The sequence below is a fragment of the Camelus ferus genome, chromosome 10 (genome assembly GCF_009834535.1).
Source record: "Camelus ferus isolate YT-003-E chromosome 10, BCGSAC_Cfer_1.0, whole genome shotgun sequence".
Taxonomy (NCBI): Eukaryota; Metazoa; Chordata; class Mammalia; order Artiodactyla; family Camelidae; genus Camelus; species Camelus ferus.
This window is the reverse complement of record NC_045705.1, coordinates 35,702,217-35,718,921: the sequence shown is the minus strand read 5'-3', so window position 1 is coordinate 35,718,921 and position 16,705 is coordinate 35,702,217. Positions and strand designations below refer to the sequence as shown.

Sequence of the window (16,705 nt, the reverse complement as noted above, 5' to 3'; positions counted from 1 at the left end):
CTTGACTTTGAAACATTCTGTCAAGAATGATCAGCCTGGAATTACAAGGCATTCATGTGCCAGCTGAGCCAGAGAGCAGTGGGATGAAAATAAAAATTTCCTCCAGTGGTTTTGCCAGATGCCCACATCCCTCTAGGACCCCAAGCATGGTCACACAGTGACGAAGAGTAAACCCAGAAGGCCTGGCCTGCATCACTCTGATGTGTGACCTTGGATGACCCCTGCCCCCTCTGGACCAGATTTGTTCAGATACTAAATCTCCAAAGCCATTTCCAGCACTGATGGGGCTCCTATAGCATGTCCTGAGGGGACACTAGCTGCCGTGGGAGTCTGGCCAGCTTTCTCCCAACTTCAAACAAGTCAAACAAGTCAGCTGAAATTGTGTGGCCGTGGCCTCTGAAAGACAAGGGGAAAGGGAGAGGTCAGTGTCCTCCTGAATCTTGGTATCTTTGGCTCTGAAGGGTTGTTAAAGGCCATCTCATCCTTTCCAGTCTGCCTGTCTATTCCTAAGTCTCCTGTAGCCCATGAGTTCTCAGATTTCACTGTGCACCAGAATGACCTGGAGGGCTTGTAAAAAAAAATAGATTGCTGAGCCTCATCCCAGTTTCTGAATCATTAGGTCTGGGTAAAGCATCAGAATTTGCGTTTCTGATAGGCTCCCAGGTGATGCTGCTGCTGTTGCTCTAAAATCATGGTGAGGAGCACTGCTCTGCAGTGTGGTACCCGGTGGTACCCAGTCATCCTGCCTCTGCTGTCCTGTGTCCTGTGATGGGAGCCCTCCCTCCTGAGGTGGCCCTTGCAGCCTTGGGCAGACCTTCCTTAGATGGCATTTGTAACCTCTCTCCCTGTGGCTTCCACCCACTCTTGATAAGTCTTCCTCTTAGAATCCACGGCAGGTACAAATGCTCGAAGGTGAGAATAACCACTTATCTCCTCTTTCCAGGCACCGGGCCAAGCACTTTACATTTCCAACCATGCTGGGATTAAAATATTCTTTCTGCCTCCCAAGATCACTGGTAAAATCAAAACAATCAAAAAACGTGAAATTACTTTGTAACCTTACAAACTATTCAGTTTGGGTTTTGTTTTTAAGCTTTGTATTAATGTGCTGGGGCTGCTGTAACAAAATACCACAGACTGAGTGTTTTAAACAACAGACGTTTATTTTTTCACAATTGTAGAGGCTAGAGGTCCCTGACCCAGGTCCCAGCAGGTTGGGTTTCTTCTGAGGTCTCTCTCCTTGGCTTACGAATCGCTGCCTTCTCACTGTGTCTTCATTTGGCTGTCCCTCTGATTGTGTTGTCCTAATCTCTCCTTCTTTCTTATTCCAGGTCAGATTGGATTAAGGTCCACCCACATGACCTCATTTTACCTCTTTAAAGGCCCTCTCTCCGAATACAGTCACATTCTGGGTTTGCTGGAGGCTAGAGCTTCAACATATGAGTTTGAGGAGGACACAGTTCAGCCCATAACAAATTTCTCATTGAGGCTTGATTAATGACTAGCTGTGTGACCACAAAGAAGTCACCTAACCTTTCTGAGCCTTGTTCTCTTTATCAGGGCCCAGCTGGTATTACTTCTAGGCACAATGAAAGGATTCAAATGGGGAAAAAAGATATTTCAACTTCCTAGGGCACTGGATTTGGAGGAGAAAGGTGATCAGGATGGAATCTGGCTGAGAATCAGAGCAAGCAACCCCTTGTCCAGGCACCGCTTTAGGCTGGCGGTGTGGGGCCCTGACTCACCCAGGCGAGGGAGAGTGTGGAGGGAGCCCGGCGCTGCCCATCATCCCAGAGTTTGTGAGGTTTGGTGGGGGAGTCAAGAAGCAGGGCTCCTGGGGAGATCACATGATTAAGCCTTTGCTAGCTTTCCCTCTCCCCCCACATCCCCCACCCACGATCCACCAGCTGATCTGTTCCTCATCTGCAAGGTTTGTAACCAGAACGCCACTATCATAGCCCCTCCATGAACTCCAGAACTTCCCCGAGATGGAAGGAGAGGTGGGAGAACACGGGCTTTAGAAACAAGCTAAATATCCATCAACACAGAATCATGAACTCAATGATAGTTCAAGAGAGCTTGTTGTCAGTGGTGGGGTTATTATTATAAGCATCTACTGAGCAGTTACGAAGCAAATCCCACCCTTTACCTTCCTAACAGTACTGAGATGGGTACTATTATTACCCCATTTCGTAAATGTGAAAACTGAGGCGTACCGAGTTCAAGTAGCTGCCCACAGCCATAAAACCTGTAAGTGACAGAGTCGGGACTTGAACCCAGATCTTTCTGAAGCAGAACCTGTGTACTTAACCTCCATATTATACTCACATTAAGAACTCATGCTGGAGAATACTTAGTGATATAGGAAAATACCTTTGATGTGACATTCAGTGAGGAAAAGACGTAAGATGCACTATACCGGTTCTATAAATAAATGTGTGTGTGTGAGTGAGTGCGTGTGTGAGAGTCACAGAGAATGTAGGAGAGAGGAAAACAGACTAATGTCAATGATTATTTCTGGATGGCGAGATTACCTTTTAATGTTTTCCATAATACCTAGAATAAATCTATATTACTTTTACAATCAAGAGAAAATGGATTTTTTAAAGCGGAAACAAGGGATTTGGAAGGAGACAAGCTCATGAGAACCCCAGCTCAGACTATCCCTAGCATCTGGGGCAGGGCCGCTGGCCTGTCTCTGGATCCATCTGAAGGACTTTTTCTGGGACTGGTGGGAAGAGACAAGGAGTTAAGAATCGTACCTGATTGGGGTTCTATTTTTGAAAGAGGCCTGTGCTGGCATCCCCAGAGACAGAGCACGGTGTATTTCCCTGAATAACCACTGCTATTTTTAGAGGGCGCCAATGAACTGCACCCAGAGAGAGAGGGGAGAGGAGCGACCGCTTGCTTCTGGAGACCCTGTGAGTCCTAGCTAGTTCTCAGTCCTTGTCTTCAGAGGTGGCTGCCTGGGAAGTTGCCCACTAGCCTCCCTGGGCCTTTGGTGGGTGCAGCAGGGCCACTGGTGTCCCTTCTGCTGGGAGGGTGGAGAAGGCTGGGGTGCCAACCCGAGGGGACCACTTTACGCCCTTGAATGACATGCTCTTTATAAGCGTTGTCAGCTCCTGGGGCAGGAGATGTCTGGATTTGCTGTCTCTTTGCCATGGCAAGAAAACAGGAAGGAAAGGATTACTGTCTGGGACAAAGCCTCGAGGACGGGTTTGTGAACATGTTTAAAGATGGGCAGGAATTGCTAGAGATTAGAGACAGCATCACAGACTCTTAGCCTGGAAAGGCACCTCTTCCAGCCACCCTGCAGAGGGCGCTGTCCAGCGCCGGGCTTGCATTCCGGGTGGAAGGGCACTAACCCTGAGAAAGCCCCTCCCACTTCTGGATCGTTGGCTGTTTGCGAGTTGGCTCCAAGATGTGGAGTATTCTCTGCCCAGAAAACATGATGCTTAACTATGGAAACGTTGATGGTGATCTTGAATTGCCTGTTTACCGTGTTATCAGGTAGTGTCGTAAGGATTCCCCCTCTACTTTCTCATTTAATCTTCACAAAAGCTTTCTGAGTTAGATGTGTTATCCTACTTTGTAGGTGAGGAGGCTGAACCACAGCCATTATAATAATGATAGCAAATGTTGATATACTACCTAATGTGCTCCAGACACTGCTGAGTGGTTTGCATGAACTAACTAATTGAATCTTCACAAAAAACCTTGGAAGTAAGAAGCACTAGCTTTGTCTCCAATTTGGAGACGGGGACTCTGGAGCACAGAGAGATTAAGTACGTAGCCTGAAGTCACAGAGCTTGTAAGTGGCCGAGGCAAAATCTGAACCCTGGCACTTCAGCTCTGGCAGCCATGTTCCTAAAGGCCAAGGCCATGTAATTCTGCCTTTCCATGGGTATTTTTGTATCATGAGTATCTGACCACTGCCTGTTTCTCTGCTCTCATCCTGACCATGCTTTCCTCTCTTTGTCCCCACACCATGCTCCTTCTTAAGTTCCCACTCTCAGCCCCTTGCTCAGAATGGCAGCTCCTCGAGGGCAGGACAGTACCACCACCCACCCACCACCTTCCCGGCATCCTGCCCAGTGCCTGACATGAAGTAGGTGCTCAGGGTGTACTTGTCAATTAAATGCATGGACATGTGGCTAGAAAATGGGGTGGCAGTGGTTCCTCCGGGAGGGAAGAATGTGGCTGGAGATGGATTGAGTCAGTTCCCACCGACTAACCTCACTTTACCAAGAGCACGTTCGTGTCTGTCTAAGCAGTCTGGGGATGGTCTTCTCCGTACCATCACCCATTTGAGCAGGGAGGAGGCGGAAGCTGAGAAGGGAAGAGTGAAGGGAAGAATTAAGTGGAGGTTCTTAGCCCAGCTGTTCACTTAGACTACCCTAGGATGCTCAGCCTGTGCCGACCCGGGCCAGCAGAGCCAGGACTTCTGATGGTAGGGCCTGGGTATCAGCCCTTTTTACATTTTGTTTTCTTATCCTGATCTGCATAGATGGTGTTTTGGAGGCCAGGCCATCCAGAGAGAAGAGTTCTCTAGAATGCCCAGTGCCGTCCTCGCTGTCCGGTGGTTCCTGTACTCACTGAAGGGCCTGGCTTTGCAGAAGACAAAGACTAGGGCAGCAGTCAAATAATAGTCATCTCAGTGTTTCATAATAACAGCTACTTTTTTTTTGAGTGAACAGTGTGCAGGGCCTTTGCAGTCCCCCTCTTGCCTAATCATGGTAAACTTTCCCAGAAGAGGAGGCCAGGGTTCAGGGCCTCACCAAGGTCACGCAGCAGGGAAGGGTTGGAGCCCAAGTTTGACCTGGGCCATTATGAGCCTGGAGCCTGTGCTCCTGGTCACCTGCATGGTCCACAACGTGTCTGTCTCCTGTCCCGCCACACGGAGCGCAGTGCACGTGGAAGGGCTTCTGGCCTAACCACTAACAAGACTCTGGGGAAAAAAAATCCTGATGGGAAGGCTGCTACATTCTGCATCAGGGTTTAGCAGAAAAGGAAGGCAAGTTCCCCCCACCCCCACAGGGTCCCCCAGCCAAACTATGCATTTTAAATGGCTCCCAAATTGCTCAGCTATTTCACTACTTCAGAGGAGAAATTGCTTGGGGGGGAGCTGTTGACCCTTTATGCCCTGAACGTAAAAATGAAATGCCAACTGGGAAAATGAAGCCACCAGAGGTTGTGGGCAGTGGAGGGGTTCGGTGGGCATCGTTTGTGGTACAGGTGTGCAGACAGTGTTGAGCCTGGGTTTCTGGGTGTGCCTCTGGGAGCCTGCGTAGTATGGAGTCTGGGGTCAGAGGGACCTGGTTCAAACCCAGCCCAGGACTAATGCTCCTGTGGTGACGTGCCTGTGAGGACTCAGTGTGACTGAGGCGCCCTTCAGGCAGAGGGTTCTGTGTGGCTGTGGAAAAGTGCCAACGCCCAGGCCCAGGCTCAGAAGTCCTGACTCATTGGCCTGGGGTGGGCCCAGCTGAGTCTAGTGAACAACCAGGGCTGGGCACCGCTGCCTGACCCCCCCCGTCCCCTCCCTCCTTCACCCTCTCCCTGCCCAGGGCCCCACTTTCCTCCCCTCTCAGATGCCTGTGCTGTTTTGTGTGGAAGCAACCCCCAGACCGCTCGGGGAGACACAGACGTGCCCTCGGTAAACTGGTGCCCTGTTGGGAACAGAACCAGCCCGTGTGCGTCACAGCTTTGCCGTGGAGAGGAGCCAGTGCCGGCCGGGGTGCTGGTTGGCCCAGGAGAGAAGCACTGGAAGGGCCTGCGGTTGCCGTGGCCTCTCTCCTTTTTACTGAATCCCGTCTCCCCGAGCACAGCATCTGCTGAACACACCCCATCCATACACAGCCTGGCCTGGGGTAGAGAAAGTGCCTGCCTTCCTGGGACCCGGGGGCTGCCCCAGGAAGGGCGATTGGAAGGTTCTAGAAATGTGGGTAAGGCAGGCCGTGAGCCAGCCCTGTCAGAGCAGAGACACACATCCCCAGGTCCTGAGGAGAAGAGAAAAGGAGCTCTCCAGCCTCCAGAGCCTCTGTCTGCTGAGGGGCCAGGTCGGGGAGAAGCCTGTAACAGGTGTGGCAGAGGCCCTGCCTGCAGGACATGTCTGCCTGGAAACGTCCCTCAGGCAACGTGGAGTGCAGTTCCCTGCCTGTAGGCCGACCCCTGCAGTGTGTGTTCCTGACAACAACTATCCTGTCACAGGGAGCACCGGGCAGGTCTGACCCTCAGACATCGACACGACCCCCACCACAACCCTGGGAGGCAGGGCTGAGGGTCCCAATGTCGCAGGCAGAGAATCTGAGGCTCAGGGGACACAGAACCAGTAAGTGATGAGGCACTGGCTCCTGAGAATTGTAAGCAGCTGCTTTCAGACCCGTTTTCTCATTTGATCTTCTCGATAGGCCTATGAGATGGGCCGGCGAGAGGTTGTTATCCCCATTTTAAGGAAGAAGAAAACTGAGGCTCAGACACACAGTGATGTCTCCAAGTGTCACACAGCAAAAGGGCATCAGAGCCTGGACTCAAGGCCAGGCCTATGGGGCTCACATCGGGGTTCTGTCCACTCAGCCCAGGCCTGCGGCATGTTCCCTGCTGTCCACCACACATGTCCCCCGCAGGATGCCTCACCGGCCAGCCTGCCCCGGGCTCCGAATGCTCCCATTCTTCACTCCCTTCCTGAAACCCAGCTTGCTTACTGTCTTCTAGCTGTGTGATCTTGGACAGGCTGATGCCCCTGACCTCTATGAGCTTTCGTTTTCTTACAAGGTAGGGAGAGGGGAGCCCACCTCCCAGGGTTACTTGAGAACCAACAAGGTAACCGTCTGGGTCCCGAGCCTCGCACAGGGTCCCTGCTAGGGGCAAATGGGCATTCACTGGATCAGATAAATTCATCTGTGGGGAATTTCACGCAGTGGCATCCAGCCCAACCCTTCACTTACAGAAAGGGAGACTGAGGGTGAAAGGGCACAGTGACTTGACTAGGGTCACACAGCAGGTGGAGGCCGGGCCAGCCAGTCCTCAGACCCCTGTGTCTTGATCCCCAGTCCAGCGCTCTGCACACCGCAGCAGACAGCACCCTGGGGCCAGGGGAACGCACAACACAGGAGACTAGATCCAGGAAAGACCCCACAGCCTTAAACACTGCTGGTGGGCAGCCATGTTTCACTGGGAGGCTGCATCCCTGTTCCCAGTCCACCACCCCTGCCCTGCTGCTTACAGCTGTGAGGTCCTGGGCAGGGCATTAGCCCTCAGGGGCCCAGGTACAGTGTGGACCAAGAGGAAAGGCGCCCATCGTTCTGAGGTCTTTTTCTCAGCCCTCACTTCCTGAAGGGAAGGGTTGGCATTGGTGATGGTGGTAGCAGGCTGTCCTAGACTTCCAGTCCTCTCACTGCTCTGGCAGGGTCCTGGAAACTGGGAGGTATGGAGAAGGAGCAGAGCTGGGAGGAGCTTGTTTGGCTTCTGGTACCTTCTGCAACAACCCAGACTCCCCTCCTTTTTGAGAAAGGGCTCACAAGCAAGGAACTCAGAGCTGATGGCCGAGAGAGGTGATTTGCCACTCTGTCTGTATAGAGAAAGTAACCATCATTCCTGGATTCTTCTCCAAAACTTTTTTTTTTAAATGCCTGAAACACTCAGATGCAGATTCTCTACTGGAAATCTTTTTTTTAAACTGTAATTATAATTAAACCTGCTTTGCAACAAGAAAAAAAAAAAAACATTCTCCTTGAACTGCACCACCTATTTGAATTATTTGCATTTTTATGTGATTCCTTCCACACTCACTCTACCACAGGCTGCATTTCTGTTAGGAGGGCCAGTCTGAGGTAGGGTCTTCATGACATTTGGTGGGGAGGCATGGGGGAAAATGTTGTATAAAATCTGACCCTCATTCATTATAAAAATAAATGCTGAGCATCTACCCTTTATCAGGCTCTGTATAAGGTCTTTGAGAGTCTTAAAAAAAAAAGTCAGACTTGGCTCTTCCTTCCAAAGAGGGCAAGTAGAGGAAAAAGAGGGAAGGTTGCCATTTATGGAGCACCTGCTCTGTGCCAGGCCTGGTGCTAAGCACTTTCCACTGTGTGTCTCAGGAAAGCAGGGATTCTTGTGCCCATTTTACATCTGAGAAAGCTGAGGCCCCAGAGGTAAAGTCAGTGCCTAGGGCAATTTAACTGCTAGCTGGCGAGAGGCAGAAATGAGAGCTTGTGCCAGTTTAACAGGAAAGCCCGATCATCTTTTTAACTGCCCCGGTGGCAACCGCCAAGTAAGACAAACACACAAACAGCGAGCCACCCTGTGATGGGGGAAAACTGCAGGATTTTTTTTTTCTCTCAAGCAATAGCAAGAGCACAGAGAAGGGAGAGACCAGTGTTGCCAGGACTGAAGACTCTAGAAGGCTGCTGAGGGGGACACCATTTCAGTAGCCTGGAAATCATCTCCACCTAAATGCTGTGAGGTGCCGGGAAGCCGGCCTCCACTGCTCTCAGTGACCGACTGCCCGCTGAGGCATTTCCTCTGCCCCTCCGTGGCCTGGAGATCCCACTGTGCTCTGGGATCAGACACCAGGGACGGGCTCATCAGCTGAGTCTGCCTGGACAAGTCTGGACTCGGCCGAGCCTGTAGGACTAAGCAATTTCTGGTGTTACACTGTGGAGCCTCCTTCTTTTATTTTTCATGCCACTGGTGGAACCCAGTCAATATTAGCTTTGGTTCTATCTCAAATCAAAGTAAAATCCATTTGGCAAATATTGATTGAGGCCCTACAACTTCTTCTCAGGCACTACTTAACCAGGGTATAAAAGGATGGGTAAGACCTACCTTTGGACGTCAAGGGGCTCTTATTCTGGGAGGCAGAAGGGAGCTCATTCATATTGCGAGAGCTGCCACAGGCATCACAGGAGCATTTGAAAAAGAAATGTTTGACGGATTCATTTGTCCCTGTTTAACGAGCACCTACTCTGTGCTGGCATGGTGCCAAGGTCTGGGAACCGGAAAGGAAGATGATACCGTCCCTGCTCTTAAAAAGCACACACTGTAATTCCAGTAAACAGAAATATAGACATATGATTAAGAGAAAATATTTGTGAGATAGTGGAGAAGAGGAAAGCTGTGGAAACTCTCAGGAAGGCTAACTGCGGGTGGAGGAAGGGAAGGGACCTCCTGTTTGTCCAGCACCTGCTAAGTTCTGGGAGTTTACATATGTTACATCACTTCCCACCTGCTCTTTATGGATTCTTCTCACAGATGTGGGAATTGAGACTAAAAGAGTTAAAGTAACTTGCCCAAGATAACACGCTATGCATAGACAAAATTTTGCACCATGTAAATATCCACATTTACATTCACATTAAGCATGTTTTAAATGATTCGCTAATAAGTAAAACTGATCCTCCGTTGAGATTCACCTCATGTATCAACTGCTCATTTTTCCATCCCCTCACAGGTGCTCAGTTTGAGAAAGTAGCCAGAGGATTCAAGGGATCAAGATCAGGAGGAAATATACAGAAGCCCTTACACGTATTTTTACATTCCCTAAAACCCAACAAAAAAAGAAATCCCACCTAAGGAACTGTGCCAGTTACATCTGTTTTAATACCTGTGGATTTCACACTAATAATTTCCCTGAGCACTAGGAACTCTTTAGGACATTCTTCCTCACCATCCTGTGAGAGGTTTCAATATTTATTTTGCATGTTTGCAGGTAATGCATGTGCTAAAATGCCCCCATATCTGGGCCTACCTTTCTGGGGTTAGGGCTTGGATTTGTCAGCTGCCACACGCAGCCTTCTGCGGTCGCCCAGCTGGACCAGTGGTAGGCAGGGCCCAGTCCCACATCGTCCCCTCTTGCCTTCTCCCTCCTCTCCTCCCGCATCCTCCCCTCCTCTCCTCTTCCTCTTTTCCATCCTTACTCTGTTTCTGCTCCCCTCCCTTCTCTTTTATTTTCCTTTCTCTCTTCCCATCATTCTCCTCTCTCCTCCACCTCCTTTCCTTCCTTCTTTCCTCCTCTGTCCTCCTCTCCCCCATCCCTCTCTCCTCTCCCTCCCTCTTCTCTTCTCCCTTCTCTCTACTGCATCATCTCTTCTCCCTTCTCTCTACTGCATCATCTCTTCTCTACCAGGACTCCACTGAAACCCTCTGCTCTAGTGGTCATAAGCCAGAGCTCTTGATTCCCTGCAGGGTCTTTGCACAAGATTCAGTGTGTTTACTAACCCTGAAAGGAGAATCCAGCCTTCTGGGTTTGTGGGAGAGACGTCTTTTCCCCGAGAAGTTGCACAGCTCTGACCAGATTCTGATTCCTGGACTTGGGCTCACCGCTTTCTCTTTTCAGTTCTTAGTCTCCAGTTCAGTGTTTCCCAAATGTCCCACAACTGGTGAGATTCACAGTTTTCTTATAATTGAAAATTTTTCAATGATTGAAAAAGTAAGTGGACACAAAGCCTTTGTAGAGAGAGCTTGCTCTTAGGGAGGTATGAGCGTCTCCAGCTGTCATGTGGATTAAATGAGATCTCGGGGTGGAGGGGAGTGTTCTGCCTGTAGACGTTGCTAAATAATGGTTATTTCCCCCCACCCCCACCGCCTACACCGAAACACTGCTCTTTGCAGATGAGTACCCTTGTTCACAGTCAGCTAGGGCTGCATAACAAAGCACCACAGACGGGTGGCCTGCACCTCAGAAATGTGCTTTCTTCCGGTACTGGAGGCTGGAAGTCTGAGATCGAAGTGTTGCAGGGTGGGTTTCTCCTCAGGCCTCCTACTTGGCTTGTAAATGGCCGTCTTCTAGTGTCCTCACATGGCCTTTCCTCTGTGCCTGTATCCCAGTCTTCTCTTCTTAAAAGGACACCAGTCCTGTTGGGTTAAGGCCCACTCCTGTGACCTCATTCTACCTCTTTAAAACCAGATCTCCAAACAGTCGCAGTCTGAGGTATTGGGGGTTAAGACTTCAACACAAAGTTTGGGGAGGAGGGCAGAATTCAGCCCATGGCAACCTGGATGGGGTCCCTCCCTTTGTATAGTCTCCCCGGGGCCCTGCTGCCGAGGTGGACACAGGGCGGGGCGAGGTACCCAAAGGCAATCAACTGAAAACTGCTGCATTTACAACTTGGTCTTAATTCAAACCACTATTGACAGAAGGTTATTTAGGAAGCACTTTCTGGCCAAGCAGGCCCAGGATTAATTATTAAGGACCATCCACGGACCTGGCGGGCATCAAGGACACCACGTGAGCAAGGAGCACACCCACGTGTGGCCTCGTCTTCCCGACAGATAGGAAGAGGCTGTGTGTTATTTAGATGTGCAGCTGTTCTTAGTCTTGAACTCTCCCCTTCTCCCCAGTGGAAGGGATGATTGTAACAGCTCTACTGTGAACCCTTCTCAGAGTCAGATTGATAGGTGGGGTTCAGGGCATTGCCCTGGAGTTCAAGAGCCAGGGTGTATTAACTCAAATGCATTATCGGATCATTAGAGCTCTGTGTGTAAGAGCTGAACTTCCAGAATAGGAAGGGGAGGGAAGGATGTGTAGGGGTAGGGGCGCTAGAGCTGGGAAACGTATTTAAAAATTTCATGTAACTATGCCACTCTCCTGTGAGAGTTTGGTTTAAAAAAATCCTTCCCATAACATCACCTGCCATGTAAATACATGGTCTGAAGAGAATCTTTCACCAAAGCTAATGGCTGGAGAATCAGGCTCCACGGGGCTGTTTCAGAGGCAATGAATGAGACCTGTGTGCTTAATAATATACATCAGATGCGGGTGAATCAATCCTCTCAGTGCGTTCAAGTATAGATTCAAAGCTGTTTATTCCAGGAACAAAACCCAAATATTTTTTCATAGCTCTTACGACTTTAGGCAATTTCTTTTGAATTTCTGAGGTGGTAAGGGTCTCTCTACCCTCCTTGTCCCACCCCACCCTCCAGTGGTTGATTTTCCCAGATTGCTCACCTCATGAATAGTCACCTAATTGATAACCTCACCACCCTCAGCTTTTCTCTGACGTGGAAACTGGGTCTGGGCTCCGGCCATGAGGCAGTACAATATGAAGAGGAAAACTCCCCCCTGACTAGCTGTCTTGCTTTGGCATGTCATTTACTGTTCCCAGCCTCATCTGTAAAATGAGGGTAACATACCAGCTTATGGAATTGCTATAAAGATTAGAGATAAAGCATGCAAAACCACCTCGATGGTACCTGTTACAGCAGTTGCTCGATGAATAGATGCAATTATTATTACAAGTTTTTGCAGATGGCTGGGAGGGGTGGGGGGGGGGCGCTCAGGGCAAGCAGTCCCACAGGTTCCTGTCTCCACTCTGTTACCCAGAGCGCCTCCCCTCTGAGCCACAACCAGCAGCCTAGAGACTGAGGCTATCACCAGCTTAGCCAACTACAGGCATGCATCTTGGCAAGATGATAGTAATTCACACAAGACATGAGGTTATTACTTAAGGCAGTATGATATAGAAGAGAGAATATAGTTTTTGCAGTTAGAGCTGGATTCAAATCCTAGCTTTGCCACTTACCTAGGCCACACCACCTCATTTCTCTGAGACCCGGTGTTTTCATTTTTAAAAGTGAGAAAAGAACGTTTGCTTGGAAAGAGATTGGGGCAATGAAATTAAGTCTTCTACATGTAGAGTCCCTCTTTCGGTCTCTGGCACAGAAAAGGCCCTCCAGCCTGGTAACTGCGTTGTTATCATCATCATCACTGTTGCAAATGTCACCTCGTTGGTGGTGGTGGCTGTTTCTGGAGATATTGTGAAACTGTATGAGGAGGAATTTTGAAAAAAGGGAAGGTTCTCTGCAGCGTTGATGTTCTGTTGCTATTACTGTTTTCTAAGCCAGTGCACTTTTTCTTGGGGCTGCTTTATTCCATCAGGTTAAAGAATTTGGGGATGAGCATGGACAATTCGGCCCCAAACTGTGGGCAGTTCTATCTCGGTCTTTACTTTCCCATGGGCCAAACACGTGAAAGTCAAATGGTGTACGCCAGTACTCATGACGAGCAGGCTTTCTGTGGAAAACCCACACTGATTTTCTCTTTCTGGTACCAAGAGTCATACGGCACCAGGCCAGTTCCTTGTGGTGCAGCATGAAAACTGGCTGGCCAGTTAAACTGGACCCGCTTAGATTACTGGGCACTGCCTCAGGTGTGACGCCATTAACTTCTATTCTGTCACTTTTCAAGTCATGGGCCAAGAAGTAAAGAACTCTGATTTTTTTTTCATGCATTTTTAAAGGATTGTTTTTCATTTCAAAGAAATGTATAGATTGGCTTGTCTAGAATATGACATAAGCTCAATCTGTCATACCTTAGAATGAGATAGTAAGAGTCTTACTTATTTTTAAAACTTTTTGAATTGTGGTAAAATATGCCTAAGAGAAAATTCACCATTTTAGCCATTTTTAAGAGCACAGTTCTACAGTATCAAGTACATTCACATGGTTGTGCAGCTATCAGCCATCCATCTATAGAACTCTTTTCATCTTCCAGACTGAAACTATGCACCTGTTAAACAGTAACTCCCCCTTTTGCCATTTCCACAGCCACTGGCAACCCCCATACTACTTTCTGTCTCTGAATATGATGAGTCTGGTACCCATATCAGTGGAATTGTATGTCAGTTGATTCTTTGGGGTTCATACACAAAAATGGAATTACTGAATCATATGGTAATTCAATTTTTAGGTTTTTGAGGAACTACCTTACCATTTCCCACAGTGCCTGCACCATTTAACACTTCCACCGGCAATGCACAAGGAGTTCCAGTTTCTCTACACTCTTGTCAATACTAGTTATTTTCTGGGTTTGATAGAAGCTATCTTAATGAGTATTAAGTGTGGAGGTTTATTTGTTTACTTCCTTGATTTCTCCTTTTTCTGATTAATAAACTTTATTTTTAGAGCAGTTTTAGATTCACAGCAAAATTGAGCAGAACGTATAGAGTTCCCATATACTGACTGCATCTCCCACCACAGTGGTACATTTGTTACAATAAATGACCTTACATTGACACATCTTTATCATTCAATGTCCATAGCTTACATTAGGATTCGCTCAATATTGTACATCTATAGGTTGTGACAAATGTATAATGACATGTTATGACAATGTAATGACAATTATAACATCAAACAGAACAAATTCACTGTCCTATAAATCTACCGTGTTTTGCCTCCCTTCCCCCAACTCCTGGCAACCACTCATCTTTTTATCATCTCCAAAGTTTTGCCTTTTGCAGAATGTCATATGGTAGGAATCATACAGTATTTAGCCTTCTCAGGTTAGCTTCTTTCATTTAGTAATATACATTTAAGTTTCTTCCATTTCTTTTCATGGCTTGATAGCTCTTTTTTTTTTTTTTTTTTTGAAACCCTGAATAACAATCCATTGTCTACATATACAACAATTTACCCATTCACTTACTGAAGGATATCTTGGTTGCTGTGAAATTTTGGCAATTACAAATAAAGCTGCCATAAACATCCTTGTGCAGGTTTTTGTGTGGACAGACATAAGTTTTTTAGTCATTTTGATAAATAGCACAGAGCACAATTGCTGAATTTTATAGTAAAGTATATTTAGTTTTGTAGGAAAACTCTAAACTGTCCTCCGAAGTGGCTGTACCATCTTGCATCCCCATCAGCAATGTATGAGAGCTCCTGTTGCTCCACATCCTCACTAGTGTTTGGTGTTGTCAGTGTTCTGAATATTGGCCATTCTAATAGATGCATAGCGGTATCTTTTGTCTCATTTGCAATTTCCCAATAACATATGTTGAACATCTTTTCATATGCTAACCTCCCATCTATATATACATTTTTTGAGAAATAATCTGTTCCGGTCTTTGGCCCAGTTTTAAATTGGGTTGTTTATTTTCCTATTGTTGAGTTTTAAGAATTCATTGTAATATTTTGGATACCCATCCTCTATCAGGTGTGTCTTTCACAATGATTTTCTCCCAGTGTGTTTCTTGTCTTACTCCTTCTTTTGACATTATATTTCACAAAACAGAAGTGTTTCATTTTAATGAAGTTCACTTTATCAGTTTTTTCTTTCATGGATTGTACCTTTGGAGTTGTATCTAAAGAGTCATCACCAAACCCAAGGTCACCTAGATGTTCTCCTGTGCTATCGTCTAGGAGTTTTATAGTTTTGCATTTTATATGTAGGTCTGTGGTCTATTTTGAGTTAGCTTTTGTGAAGGGTGCAAACTCTTTGTCTAGATTTATTTTTTTGCACGTGGATGTCCGCTTGTTCCAGCATCATTTGAGAAAAGACTATCTTTGCTCCATCGTATTCCTTTTCTCCTTTGTCAGAGGTCAGTTGACTATATTTATGCCTATTTCCGGGATCTCTAGTCTGTTCTGTTGATCCATTTGACTCTTCTTTCACCAATACCACACTGTCTCAATTGCTGTAGCTTTAAGGTAAACTTAACGTCCTCCAACTTTGTCATTCTCCTTCAATACTGAGTTGGCTATTCTAGATCTTTTGCTCCTCCACTTTAGAATCAGTTGGCCAATATTGGCAAAATAACTTGCTGGTATTTTGATAGGGATTGTGTTGAATCTGTTGATCAAATTGGGAAGAACTGACATCTTGACAATGTTGAGTCTTCCTATCCATGAATATGGAATCGTTCTCCATTTATTTAGTTTTTCTTTAATATCTTTCATCAGTTGTGTAGTTCTCCTCATATAACTCTTATACATTTTTTTCCATTTGTACCAAAGTATTTTATTTTCAGGGGTGCAAATGTAAATGGTAATGTGTTTTTAATTTCAGATTCCACCTGTTTCCTGCTAGTGTATAAGAAAGCAGACTGACTTTTGAACAGTAACCTTGTGTCTTGAAAGCTTGATGCTGATTAGTTTCAGGGTTTTGGTGTCAGTTCTTTTGGATTTTCTACAGAGACAATAATGCCATCTGCAAACAAAGACAGTCTTACTTCTTCCCAATCTGTATGCTTTTTATTTCCTTTTCTTGTCTTCTTGCATTAGCTAGGCCTTCCTTATCTTGTTCCCGATCTTAACAGAAAAGCAAGTTTCTCATCATTAAGTGTGGTGTTAGTTGTAGGATTTTTGTAGGTGTTCTTCACAAGTTAAGAAATTTCCTCCCTATTCCTAGTTTGCTGAGCGTTTTTATCATGAGTTTGTGTTGATTTTGTCAAATGCTTTTCTGTATGTATTGACCTGATCGTGTGATTTTTTTTCCTCTTCAGCCTGTTGATGTGATGTGTTACTACCTTCACTGGTTTTTGAATGTTTAACTGGCCTTGCATACCTGGGGTAAATCCCTTTTATTTGTGGTGTATAATTCTTTTTATACATTGTTAGATTCAATTTACTAATATTATGGTGGGGATTTTTACGTCTATATTCATGAGAAAATTGTACTGTGTTTTGTTTTGTTTTGTTTTTCTTATGATGTCTTTGTCTGGTTTTGGCATTAGGGTAACTCTGTCCTCATAGAATGAGTCAGGAAGTATTCCTTCTGCTTCTATCTTCTGGAAGAGATTGTAGAGAACTGGTAGAATTTCTTACTTAAATGTTTGGAATTTACCCATGAGCTCATCTGGGCCTGGTGCTTTCTGTTTTGGAAAGTCATTAAATATTGATTCAATTTCTTTAATAATAGGTGTATTCAGATTTTCTATTCGTCTTACTTATTTTTATCTGAATTGTTACGAAAATATTAGGACAATACAAA

At 46.6% G+C, this 16,705-nt stretch overlaps 1 protein-coding gene and 1 long non-coding RNA gene across 2 annotated transcripts in view; both read left to right on the top strand.

The window, feature by feature from the left end:
- The window catches only part of TENM4 (teneurin transmembrane protein 4), a 2,614,134-nt gene that overhangs the window by 2,138,229 nt on the left and 459,200 nt on the right, over positions 1-16,705 (top strand). The window lies entirely within an intron of this gene.
- LOC106728963 lies at positions 2,343-8,894 on the top strand. Its single transcript, XR_001365235.2, has 3 exons — positions 2,343-2,921; positions 4,004-4,108; positions 4,508-8,894. It is a non-coding gene; the product is annotated as an uncharacterized LOC106728963 (long non-coding RNA).